Here is a 13,593-nt window from a genome sequence, read left to right as displayed (position 1 = left end):
GAGACAAACAGACATTGGGGAAAAAGGGATGTCAACAGTATTTTTGTTTTAAATACCTTTTGTTTAAAACTTATTTTGGGGGTAGGTCCAATCTGGCTGATTTGCACTTATACAAATAAGAGATTTTACAAAGTTTTTGTAGCAGTTCAAAGAGCTTTTCAGTCTGTGGATTTCATTCTGTTAATGCCACGAGTGTCCTAAACTTGCCAAAATGAAAATGCACAATGTCCAGAGTTTTTAGCACAAGATGTCCTTATTTTTAAATGTAATGTTGTTAAATGTTGTATTACATCTCATATAATTAAAATATAACCTTGCAAAATTTATTTTATATTTTAAATTCAAAATATCATATATATTAAATATAGGAATCAAAAAAGATTGTTAGTTAAATCTGAATTTTTTCATTAACTCAGTTATCAAGTTATTCTCCATAGCAGAATTTCATATTACAGCACAAACTGCAGTATCAATGTAGAAGCGATAAACTAAGCCTCCATGGCAACCTCAACTTTCTGGACCATTAGTTTAAAACTAATCTAAATATTTAAAATCTTTTTAAAGCAATATATAACTTCCCCTCTGTGTTCTACACCCTATTCCATCACATTCAAAATGATAAAATAATAAAGAAAATGATTTTCACTAGCATTTTAAAAAAATTGTCAATGCAAATGTGTGACGGAAAAAACGGGTGTATTTCAAACTGCATGGTTACATGTATAGATACAAAAGTTACCTGAATCACACTTTTTTTGGTGAAGTTAGTACCTATCTGATTATGGATTGTCTCTTCACTGAACTATTGTCATTATAAAATGAAAGGGGATGAGAATTGACTTCAAGATATTTCATCACTCATCTAACACTTCTGAACTACCATCTTAACAACGATTCCATTTATTTCTGTCTAGATGCGCAACTTACTAGCTTTGCAACAAAGAAGATGTCATCTGCAATGATACAGCAGGCAGGAACAGATCTGCCAGTGGCTCCAGGTATGACAAATTCAATGTGAAATCCCTACTGTTCTGAACTTCATATCATATTCTCAATATTTTAAATAATTTTTGTGAATGGAACAGAGATCTTGTATGAAAACTGAATATAAAAATTATAGTTTACTTTGATAAAGTCAAAGCCTTTCATCCAAATGTGTGTGTTGATAATTCTGTAGAAAGTTGTAGCAGGTGACTAGTGGTGAATGTGTGTGTGTGTGTCCTGAAGTCACATAATTTATCGATCACTTTACCTATAATTTGGGCAGACTGTCTCAAACATGTAGTCTAAATATAAATTTCAACCGGGGAGTGATTTGTCCCTCCCTGTATCACCCATTTGGCTGGAATATAAAAATATCAATTGGCACTGAGATTGACAGTGCACTGTTAAGTTATTAGCCCTAAAAGTAACAAGGTCTGCCTCCTTCCAAATTAATTAGACAAAGATTATAAGGAATTGTTGGTTTATTTGCTATGGTTTAATCAAACTGATAATTAGAATTAATTTGGTGATTTTATACTAACCCACTTTCCTTTAATTTGATTTATTTGTATTTTATTTTATGCTTGGGTAGTTATTTTGTTTAGTTAATAAATTATACATTTGGAAATCTGTGTGGATTGATGTTTTTTCCATAGATGCAGTACTAGGCCTTGACAAGGACCTTAGGGTGGATAATAAAGACAACTCAACAAGCCATCCAGTGGTGGTTCATTGACCTTGCCTGCCAAAGTCCTCGTATTTCAGTATATTTAATTCTTTTTTAACCTAACCCTTACTCTATTGCCACCCATTATTAAGACTTGAACTGATAAAAAATTTTGGAACTTTTTTCTGAAGCCAAATTAATAGACTTGATCAATAATGTTTTTATATACATTTCAATAACAACTCAGTCTTAAAGATCAGCTAACATATAAAAAACTAGATAGAAATACTCTACTTATATGTCTTCTCTATTTACCATTCTTATTTTTTTTACAAATATTTGCCAAGAAAATGTATGACGACAAAAGACTAAAAAAAAATAAAAAAATAGAACTGTAATGTATCTAATTTCTACAACTATTTCTTTGGGGAATTCCAGTTCTTCAGTACACTTGGCAGGTCTGCACTGAGGAAGCTGAATGCTTTCCCCAGCAGGATTGTGTAGTGCTACAAATAGTTGTATTTGTTTTCAGATACAAATACTTGAATAATGCAAGCATGATTTTCTGAAACAGATAAAGGACACCCAAACATTTCTAAAATATTAGGATTCCAAAAATATGGAGAACAAGCTTCCCTGGCCAGTGGAGTTTTTAAAACTTTTCACCAACTGTGGAGGGTACATCTACACTGGTAAAAAAGACCTGTGGCACTGCCACAGCTTGCCCAGGTCAGCTGACTCAGACACAAGGGGCTTAAGCTGCAGGGCTAAAAATTGCTGTATAGATGTTTAGACTCAGGCTGGAGCCCAACCTCTAGGACCCTCCTCATTCACGGGGTCCCAGAGCTCAGATTCCAGCCTGAGTCTGAACTTCTACACAGCTATTTGTACAGCAACACAACCTGAGCCCTGCGAGCCCTATTAATCTTACTCAGGCCAGCTGTGGGTGTTTAATTGCTATGTAGACATACCCAGAGTGGCTTCCTAAAGCCAGTTGGCTTCAAAGAGTATGCTCAGGAATAAAAAAAGGCACAGCCCCAGCATAGTACAACTTGAAGCAAACAACCAAATTTCAGCTAACGGAGGCTTGGCTAATTAAAGTTTGGCAAAATCAGCTGTCCTGAATAATTTTCCCCACAGACCTTTTGCATATGGACTGTCCCCATTCTTTATTAAGCTAAAATAAAACCTGGGACCCAGGCTTGAAGGGTCTTGCAACCCACTCTCCAGCCACCAAAAATTAAAATGCAAAACCTTGTACCTCCATTAAAAACAAACTCTCCCTCCCCACTCCTCCAGACTCTTTAACATTGATGCATCCAAATTCCCCAATGGCCTAATGTGGAGTTGTACTAACCACCTGGCCAGTAGCAGAGAACTAGATTACTATTTGCATTAGCAGCTGGAACAGACTTCAACATCCTTAGCTACACTTGTTTAAATAAAAATGTTTGATTGGAATCCTGTCCAATGCATGCCTATAAGTTTTAGTTAGGTAATTCCTTAGAGATGGACGTTACTGGATGTCACATGAAGCCACTGAGAAACTGGAGGAAGATGGGGGATTAAGGATGTCATGTTACCTACATATGACCCTAAGGAAATGAGAAGTTACTCACCTTGTGCAGTAATGATGATGTCCCTGAGCTGCTGATCAGAGAATTTCGGTAACAGTGTCCATTAGGCTCGCACATGCACTGTCTCTCCTTGTGCTGTGCCACAAGGCTAGAGAGTTCACATTGATTAACCCGCCTTTAGCTCCTCTCTACCGCAGAGTCATGGACAACAACTCTGAAGTAAAGGGTAGGAGGGTGGGTTGTAGAAAACTCACAGGAACACACATCTTGAAGAACCATTGTTACTGCACAAGGTGAATAACTTCTTCTTCGAGTAGTGCACCACAGTAGGTGACTCCTGAACAGTGTCCCTTCAGAAGGGCTGAGACTTCGGAGTTCTTGTCAGTTACAGATGATAGCACTGTGGAGCTGAAGATGGCATTGGAGGTGGAGTCTCCAGGGATTGCATAATGTTCTGTGAAGGTGTGGACTGATGCCCATGTTGCTGCTCTACAGATCTCTGAGATAGGGACATTCTTGAAGGACGGATGAGGAGATCAACCTTGTGGAGCATGTACAAATAGCATCTGGAGGGATCATATTGCGAACTTGGTAACATTGTCAAATACAGTTTGAGCCCTACTTGGAGAGTCTTTGGGCTACTATGGCTGAGCTCTTGGATCTTTTTGCAATGGAGTGCAAAAGTCTAGGGGACTTCCAGAAGGCCTTCATCCTGTCCAGGTAGAAAGAGATCTTGGAGTCATGTGGATAGTTCTCTGAAAACATCCACTCAGCGTGCAGCGTCAGTCAAAAAAAAAAACTAACAATGTTGGGAGTTATTAGGAAAGGGATAGCTAATAAGAAAGAAAATATCATATTAGCTCCTTATAAATCCATGGTACGCTCACATCTCGACTATTGTGTGCAGATCTGGTCCCCCATCTCAAAAAAGATGTATCGGAATTGGAAAAAGTACAGAAAAGGGCAACTAAAATTATCAGAGGTAAGGAAAAGCTTCTGTATGAAGAGAGGTTAATAAGACTGGGACTTTTCAGCTTGGAAAAGAGACAATTAATGGGGGATATGATAGAGGTCTATAAAATCATGACTGATGTGGAGAAAGTAAATAAGGAAGTGTTATTTACTCCTCCTCATAACAAAAAAACTAAGGGTCACCAAATGAAATTAATAAGCAGCAGGTTTAAAACAAACAAAAGGAAGTATTTCTTCATAAACTGCACAGTCAACCTGTGGAACCCCTTTCCAGAAGATGTTGTGAAGGCCAAGACTATAATGGTGTTCAAAAAAGAACTAGATAAATTCATGGAGATTAGATTCATCAATGGCTATTAGCTAGGATAAGCAGGGATTGCTGTTTGCCAGAAGCTGGGAATGGCTGACAGGATGGATCACTTGATGATCACTTGTTCTATTTATTCCTTATGGAGTACTTGGCATTGGCCACTGTTGGAAGACAGGATACTGGGCTAGATGGACCATTGTTCTGACCCAGCATGGCCATTTTTAGGCTCTGCAGGGCCCCAGAGCTGGCCTCTGATTAGCTTTTTGGCTGCAGCCCGGGCAGAACAGCTGATCAGTGGTGATGGGCGGAGGGTGGGGGGAGGTGTGCTGGGCCATCAAACAGCTGATTGGCAGCTCTGGGTCTGCTGCTGATGGTGTGGATGCCAATGCAGATGTGGATACAGATAATATACGGAGTGCAGATGGCGACTTGGATAAAAGTTTATTCTGATGGATGCAGATCCACATTTTTGTATCTGTGCAGGGCTCTAGCCATCACAGCTGTTATCTCGCCTAGTCTATGGTCGAGGTAATCGCTGTTAGGAAGGCCATTTTCATTGAGAGATACATCAGCGAACAGGTGGCCATGGGTTCGAAGGGAGGCCTAGTCAGTACTTTCAGTACCAGGTTTAGGGCTCATGTGGAAGTAGGAAATTGAAGTTGTGGGAATAGGTTTACTATACCCTTGAAGAACCTTTTAGTGGTTGGGCGTGACAGCACTGAGTATCCCTATACAGGTTGGTGGAAAGCTGCTATAGTCGTTAAGTGTACTCTGAGGGAGTTTAAAAATAGCCCCAAACTTTTTAGGGTCAGTGCATAGTCTCAGATATGTGGAAGAGTCGAGCATGTGGGGAGATTTGTTGGGAAGTACATCAAATCTGAAACCTGGACCATTTGTGCAGGTAAGTACATCATGTCGAGGACTTTCTATTGTGTAGCAGTACTTCTTGTAGCACCTTGGAACAGGAGTATTCTAGGTGATGAAACCCAACAGGAGCCATGCTTTGAGAAGAAGAATCCCCAAGTTGGGATGTAGGGTACATCCTCTGTTCTGCGAAAGGAGGTGCACAGTGGCTGGGAGAAGGATTGGCCAGCATATCACGAACTGTGACAGGTAAGGGTGCCAGGTCTGTCTCAGTCAAGTAGGAGCAATCAGAATGATGTGAGCACTGTCTCTTTTTATTTTCAGCAGAACCTTTGACAATAGGGGAAAAGGATGAAAGGCTTATAGAAAGTCCCTATCCCAGGGGAGTGAGGGCGCATGACCCAGGAAATATTGTCCCAGCACTGCTCTGGAGCAGAAGCATAGACATTTCCAAGTGAGTGGTGAATAGGTCTGTGAATGGTGTCCCTCATCGTGTGAATAGGTTGTGAAGTTGGGTCTATCTCCCACTCACGATTGTGTGGGAATTTGTGACTGAGACTGTCTGCTATCAAGTTTTGTGTGCCCAGGAGGCAAACTGTGGACAGTGTAATGTCATGAGAGATACACCAGTCCCATAGCCTTATCACCTCTGTGATTGACAGGGCGACCTGACTCCTCTCTGTTGACTGATATAGTGTATAAAGGCTATATTGTCTGTTAGGATTTTTATGTGTGATCCTTATCAGCAAGAGGAAATAGGAGCAAGCGTTCCTGTCCACTCTTAGCTCGAGGAGGTTGATATGAAGGGATATCTCCAGAGATGACCACTTGCCTTGTGTTGTGAGGCTGTTTAGATGTATGCCTCACCCTATGAGGGATGCATCAGCGGTGAAGAGCAAGAATGGTGAGATTTGCGAGAAGGGGATCACTTTGCAAATGTTGGCTCGGTCCTTCCACCAGTCCAAAATGTTTTTGATCCTGTTGGAGAGTAACAGGGTTTGTTTAGTCTGTCTCTGGTCTGTAAATCGAACTGAACCACATTTGGAGGCATCGCATGTGAAGCCTGGCATGTGGTATTAATGCTGTGTCCGCTGCCATATGCCCCAGGAATTGGAGGCAGCGTCTGGCTGATATTTGTGGGCTCCTCTGGACGGTCTCTATGAGAGTGACCAAAGATAGGAACTTATGTTGAGGGAGAAGAGCTCTAGCCTGTAATGAGTTGAGATTAGTTTCTATGAATTCCAGGTATTGCACTGGAACAAGGATTGATTTCTGTGCATTGATCTGTAGGCCCAGTTCTGAAAACAAGTGCATTGCAGCTCTGGTGACTTGGTGAGCCTCCTGGATAGCCATGGCTCTGAGGAGACAATTATCCAAGTAATGGTAAATAATAATCCTTTGGGAGCATAACTGTGTGGCCACTATGAAGAGAACCTTGGAGAATACTCTCAGGGCCAATGATAGTCCAAAGGGGAGTACCCTGGACTGGTCTTGTCCTAGAGTGAATCTGAGAAATTGTCTGAGCGCCGGTAGGACTGAGATATGAAAGTAGGCGTCCTGAAGGTCGAGGCCTGAAAACCAGTCCCCCTGTTCTAAGGCTGGAATGATAGTTGCTAAAGTGACCATCTTGATTTTTTGAGTCTTGACAAATTTCTTGAGAACTCTGAAGTCTAGTATGGGTCTCCAATCTCCCTTCCTCTTGGGTATGTAGCCAGAGACTTTTATCTTGATCTATTTGAATTTGCTAGACAGAATAATCAGGTGAAAAGGGTTGCAGAAAAACCTCAAAAGGGGTTTAAAATTAAGAACAAAAATAAAGTAATTTATTAACAAATAAAGAGTGGTATCAGTCTTTGGGCATTCTGTGGTATTGATAAGTTTTGGGAAAAGGATCTTTAGGATAGGAATTAATAAGTGAATCTGGCATTGGCAATTAGAAAATAGCTCCCCTCTCTGTTCACTCCTAACTCCCTCCTCACTCCTAGCCCCTCCATATCCATTTTGACATTCTCACTCCTAACATAAGCCCTCCCCTACCTGAAACTACCAGCTATAAATATAGCCAACTGTCAGCAGGCAGTTTGTAGAGATCTGAACATTGAGGAGAACAAGAGAATGGACATACAGAAGAAAGACCTCGTGGTGAACATCTAAGCAGTGGTGAGCATTACCAAAGAAAAGGTGCACCTAAGGCTTTAGACAACTGGGCTAACTAAGGGTATGTCTATCCTGACAGCGGCAAAGTCACTGTCGTCAGATCGACCTATCTGGATTGATTGAGCGGTCAGTGAATACTCGCTCAGTTGATCCAGAAATCGATGCTGGTAATCCATCCCCTCAAGTGGCATAGCACTACGTCGACAGGAACGCGATTCCCGTCAGTTCAGCGCAGTGAAGACAGCACGCAGAAGGGAAGCACAGCAGTCAACAACAGTTACGCAAGCTACTCTGTGTAGCTTCCGTAACTCCCATTGAATCGCCAGGTAAGTGTGGACCAGGGCTGAGCCCCACTCTGTGTCTAAACCAAGGTAATCCTTCCGTTAGGAAGCCACAAAGATGCCTCTGGGCTTACAGACAACCGGGCTGAATCCCCGCTCTGTGTCTGAGCCTGAGGTAACTCTCTTAGCAGTCTTTGGACAGAGCAGAAGGACCTTCCCTGATGAACAGAGGGGATGTTTTAAAGGTTGTGTAAGTAAAGGTCACCTGAGTCTGAATGTCAATAAAGTTGGATGCTTGTGGTCTGAGTGAGATTCTTCCTTTCTACCCATCCAGCAACCACCTAGCTAATGCTTGCTGAATGATAGATGTTTAAGTATAGATGTTTATGGTTCACATTGAATGTTAAGTATATTACTGTTAGATGAATAGTGTCAAGTATTATAGTGTTAAGTATTAATTTATATAATGTTAAGAATATAGATGTATTATTGTTATGGTATTTATTTCTAACTATCTTTTAATGTCACCGTTCATTTCTAAATAAATATTATATCTGTTTTCGAAGTATCACAGCTTGTGTATCCTATCTTGATCGGAGGACATATCCGTGTCCTTTCAAGGGAAGGCAGGTTGTCTCCCTGGAAATTCCAATAGGGAGGACCACCAAACCAGCATTTTTTAGGGGTAACACCTTAATCTAAATTCTCCTGGTAAGCGGTATTAGGAAATAATTAGAGTAGAACCACTTGCTTCATAGATGTTGAAGTACTGGTTCTATGGCTCTTAACTGGAGGAGACGATCTACCTCTTGTCATAGTAAAGTCTCGTGAGAAGGGTCCCTGAAGAGGAACGGGAAAGGGTGTTGTGAAGGGGACAGGTAGGTAAAATGGATAGAGTACGCATTGGAAACAATCTCTAAGACCCGTTGGCCCAATGTTATGCACTCCTAGGTGCTGTGGAATACGGCCAGCCGGTAGCTGAAAGGGGTGGGTAGCAGTGATTGGTTGTGGGGAGAGGTCTGTCAGCACCTCGATCAACATATTAAAATTGCTGTTTAGACGTGGATAGCTGGGGCAAGGAAGATTGTGGGCCGGAAGATTTACATCTTGCAAATTTTGTTTTCTTCTTCTGTGGCTCATAGTAGCATTGAGTCAGGTATTGGGAGGTGCTGGCTTATGCTGGGGCTGCGGATTGAATTTTTTCTTCTGTCCTGGTATGTAGATGCCCAGCCAAAAGAGAGTGGCCCAAGAATCCTTCAAGGTGTGAAGGGAGGCATTGGACTTCTCCATGAAGAGCTTTGTGCCCTCATCAGGAAGATCTTCGACAGTTGACTGTAATTCCTTTAGGAAGCCCAACAGCTGGAATCAAGAGGCACACCACATCACCACCACTGTGGAGATAGGTCTAGCCACAGTGTCAGCTACGGTCAAGGGAAGATTATAGCATTGTCTTTGTTATTAGCTGTCCCTTGTGAATGATGACCTTAAATTCATTGCAATGCAACTCAGGCAGCTGTTCAATAAAACCATTCAGTTTTGAGTAGTTTACATAGTGGTAATTTGCCATGCAGGCTTGGTAATTGACGAGTTAAAACTGAAAAGTGGCCGAGGAGTATGTCTTCCTCCCAAAAAATTCCAGATGCTTCCAGTCCCTATTGCAGGGAGTAGATCTGGTGCTGACAGCCACATGAATTTACAGCATCCACCATGATGGGGTTAGGTGTGGAGGTGGAAGAGGAAATCTGTCTCTCATGCCAGGACATAATACTTTTTGTCTGCCCACTTGCAGGTTGGTGTGACCAATGCTGGGGTCCTGCCATATGGTTTTCTCAGGATCGAGGAGAGCCTTATTGTTAGGGAGGGCAACTTTTGAGGAGGAAAATGAATGAAGGATGTCCAGAAGCTTGTGGTGTGTGTCCTTGATTTCTTCCAGAGGTATCTGTAGAGAGTCCTTCACTCTCTTCACTCATATGGCCAGTTGGGTAACAGTGGCATAGAGCTCGGTGGTGGTGCCCATGGTTGACCGTACAAAGATGATGGTAATGGTGCCATATGAGGGCATGCCCAGGAGCCCTGTTAGTACCGGGCACTGTAAGGAGCCTGGGAGGAGTACTGAGATACCCCTCCCTCTGGTTCACTATCCGAATCTGCACTAGAGAGCGGGGGAGTGGGGCAGGGCAGCGGAGAGGTCCTGGTACCAAGGAGAGACGACTCCAGTGCATCAGTTTTGCAGAAGTCCTGCAAGTGCCAGAATTGCAGTGGTGCCGATATGGATGGTGTCAGTGGCAGAGTTGGGAGATTTGCCTGTACTGGATGTTCTGGTGCTAGATGGGGCATCACATACTGGTAGCACTTTCAAGTGTTTGCTCTGTCCTCCTTTGGTGCCGTTGACTTGGTGCTGCGTCAATGATATCTGCGGTTGTCGATTTTCCTGAGCCATGGGTACTGAGCGTGATTTGCCTTGGTGCTGATGGTACCAAGCATACAGTGCGTCGGGGATAATTTGTGGTTAGCTCATGCCTTACTGTGGGGACTTCCCGCTCTCTTTTTTCATTTCTGAGGGAGGTTGGCAGCTGATTTCTTCACCCCATATCCCCTGGATGTTGACGGCTAAGGGGAAGATTCATGTCTGTTGGTGACTCTTGGGATGGGTCCAAAAAGGGTCTGAGGGCCACTTCCATTAATATTATCTTCTGCCTCAGTTCTCTGTCCTTGTGAGACTGAGATCTAAGCTGCTGGCAGAGAAGATGAGAGACGTGTCCTTCCCCGAGGCAAAGAACACACTGTGAGTGTGTGTCTGAAACAGGGATAGCCTTGTTGCATGAGAGGAAATTCTTGAAGCCCAGAGAACAGGGCATGCTCTGCTGAGAGGGGGGGGACGGGCCCCCAACGTGAAAGGACGGGAAGAAAATCAAATGTTTTTTGGTTTTTTTTGAAGAAAATAAAAGACACTACACTATCTACCACTAAAACTAAGCTCTAGGCTATAAAGGTAGGATGGAGATAACAGTCATTAATGAACTGCTAATAGCTCCATCTCAAGCCAGGGATGGTTGAGAAGGAACTGAGAGGTGCTAGCCTGTGCACGCTGTCTAGCCTTGTAGCACAGCACAAGGAGAGACTGTAGGAATAAAATTGTAATTGTAACCCTGTAGATTAATTCATAGCTTTTAATTGTAATTGTAACCCTGTAGATTAATTCATAGCTTTAAATTCATACCCTTATTTGTGTCAACCTCTATATGGTTATTATTGAAATCATGTAACATTTGAACTTCTCTCAGTCATATTCCATATTGTGAATGTAAAACCCCATTTTGACCTATGTACTCCATCTTGTGTAAAAACCCCATTTTGACCCTATGTACTCCATCTTGTGTCAAACCCTTTTAAACCTTTAGATGAATAAGATAGTTATCTGAACAAGGTATGAATGGAGGGTGTATGTGTGTGTGAGTCAGACCCAAACTGCCAGCTTGTCCTGATGAAGTTGTCCTGATGAAGTGTGAAGTCCATCCTAGGCTGAAGAGTGTGAACATAGCCCCAAAAAGCAAAGAAGGATCCACCCCAGAAAAACTTAACCAAACTTAATCAAGACATCAAAGAACAAGCTGAAAGTCACGTCTGCTATTGTACCAGCAATCAAGGGTCACAGAGAAGCGACGTGACACAGCAGAACTGAAAAACCTATAAAAGACTAGGTGAGATTTCAAGGCTTTCGGGGGAAAAACAGCGTTCTACACATCATCTAAAGAAGAGCGTCGGTGCGCGCCCGACAAAGACCCTGCTCTCCTCGTGCCCAGCTTCCCTGGCCAGGTAGCTGCCACGAGCCACGAACTCCAGCAACGAACCCTAGCTACGATCTCAAGCCACAATCAGGACTGGTAGCTATATATAACTATAGAACGCTTTCTGGTACGTTTGGGCGCGTGTATGTGTATATGTGTGTGTGTGTGTGTGTGTGTGTGTAGGTTTAAGTTAGTTATTACTTTAGTTTTTGTCAATAAATGCGGCATACTGCCTTTTCCCCTTGAAAAAATCCCGAGTGCTTAATTTTGCACAACAAGACAGCACATGTGCAGGCCTAACAGATATTGCTACCAAAGTTCTCCTCAGCACAGGGACACAAGCACACCTACAGTGGAACACCATAAGGACACTACTCGAAGAAGAATCCCTCTTTTTAGAGTTTTAGAGTTACAAGATCTAATTAGACAACCAAAGAAATATAGAAGGAATCGAGATGCAAGACAGGTTAACTCTCCAAGGAGTGCCACACCACCACAGATGTTTCAATCAGGATTATGAAGACATAGTAAGTAAATAATAAATAAAGTTTTTCAATGCTGAAGAAGACTTATGGATTGTTAGAAAGTGTAGACAAGTACACCTTCTCTCAATAAACCATGGAGCAAACAGAGGGTTATACCAAAGAGCCACTGTAGAAACCAATGAGACTGAGGCCTGGTCTACACTTATCGTGAAATTTGGCGGCAGTCGACAGAAGATACGCAAGCTACGTAGAGTAGCATGTGCATCTCCCATCGACTTCCTAATTTCTAAATAGTGCGGTGTCCCCACTACACTGCGCCGACAGGAAATGCCTTCCTGTCGACTCAGCGTTACTCTTTTTCCAGGGGTGGATTTATTCGGTCAGCTTCCAGATCAATTGAGTAGGTCTCCACTTCCACTCAATTGATCCCGAAGAATTGATCTGACGGCGGTGAATTTGCCACCATCAGTAAAGACATACCCTGAGTGTAGGAACTGCCTCCCCATCCCTAAATACTGGTTTTGTTTTCAGTTTTTCCTTTGTATTTAAGTTTTTTTTGAGACAATTGCTACAAAAATGCAGACTCCTGTATTTTTTCCTTAAAGTTTCACTTTATTTAAAATCAGCGTGAAAATACTGTGTTTTCCACCTCTCAAGAATCAGGTGAAAATGTGAATTGCCACTATATTGTTTGCAAATAGTGCAAAACTCCCACAGCTTTATTATTCTTTGTATTAAATACTCTAAGTCAAAATCTTTTAAAATGTCATTTTCAAGTGATATAACTAATAATTTATGAGACATGTTGATTGGTATTCTACCAGATCTGCAAATCCTTTGGACCTATTATGATAATGGCATTTTTACAATGCACACATTACTAGAGAAAAACCTATAAAAGCAATGAAATCCTGCATAGTATCCTTGCTATAGATATATTTTATAATGTATAGAACTCTGAAGTGATGTAAAAAACATAGATTAAAAAGTTATCAAAAAGTATCTATGCACTTAGCAACTTTTCCAGTTTACAATAAATAATGTTGAAATTGAAGGTTAGCAGTAATATGTCTTACCCCAATTTCTCTCTGCTGTCGGTTTGGTATTAGTTGAAATCAGTGGAAGAAAAAGAAGAAACAGTTGGAGAGTTTGTATTATTTTTTTTTTAAAACTAGCACTACAATAATAATAAAGTGTCTGCAAAATTATATTCCTTTAAAAAAAATCAAGCTTCTCCCTCCTCCCCACCATGAAAAACAGTGACTAAGTATTTTTTAAAAACTATTTTAAAATGGCCCAACAGTAATTACTGGTAGAGCTGGGCAGGAAACTGTTTTCCTGTCCTGCAAGGATTTGAGATTCTGAAATGTTTCCCATCTTGAAACAGGACAAAAATTTAAAATCTCCAAAATTTTCACAAACCAACAATCTGACAAAATTCAGATCTCATCAATTGAAATGTTTCGTTTTGATAATTTTGAAATATTTCGTTTTGATCATTTTGAAAT

This window comes from Emydura macquarii, unplaced genomic scaffold, assembly GCF_026122565.2.
Source record: "Emydura macquarii macquarii isolate MOO-44397 ecotype Brisbane River unplaced genomic scaffold, CSIRO-AGI_Emac_v2 contig_2897, whole genome shotgun sequence".
Lineage (NCBI taxonomy): Eukaryota > Metazoa > Chordata > Testudines > Chelidae > Emydura > Emydura macquarii.
The sequence above is the reverse complement of the archived record's forward strand: the minus strand, read 5'-3'. Positions refer to the sequence as shown.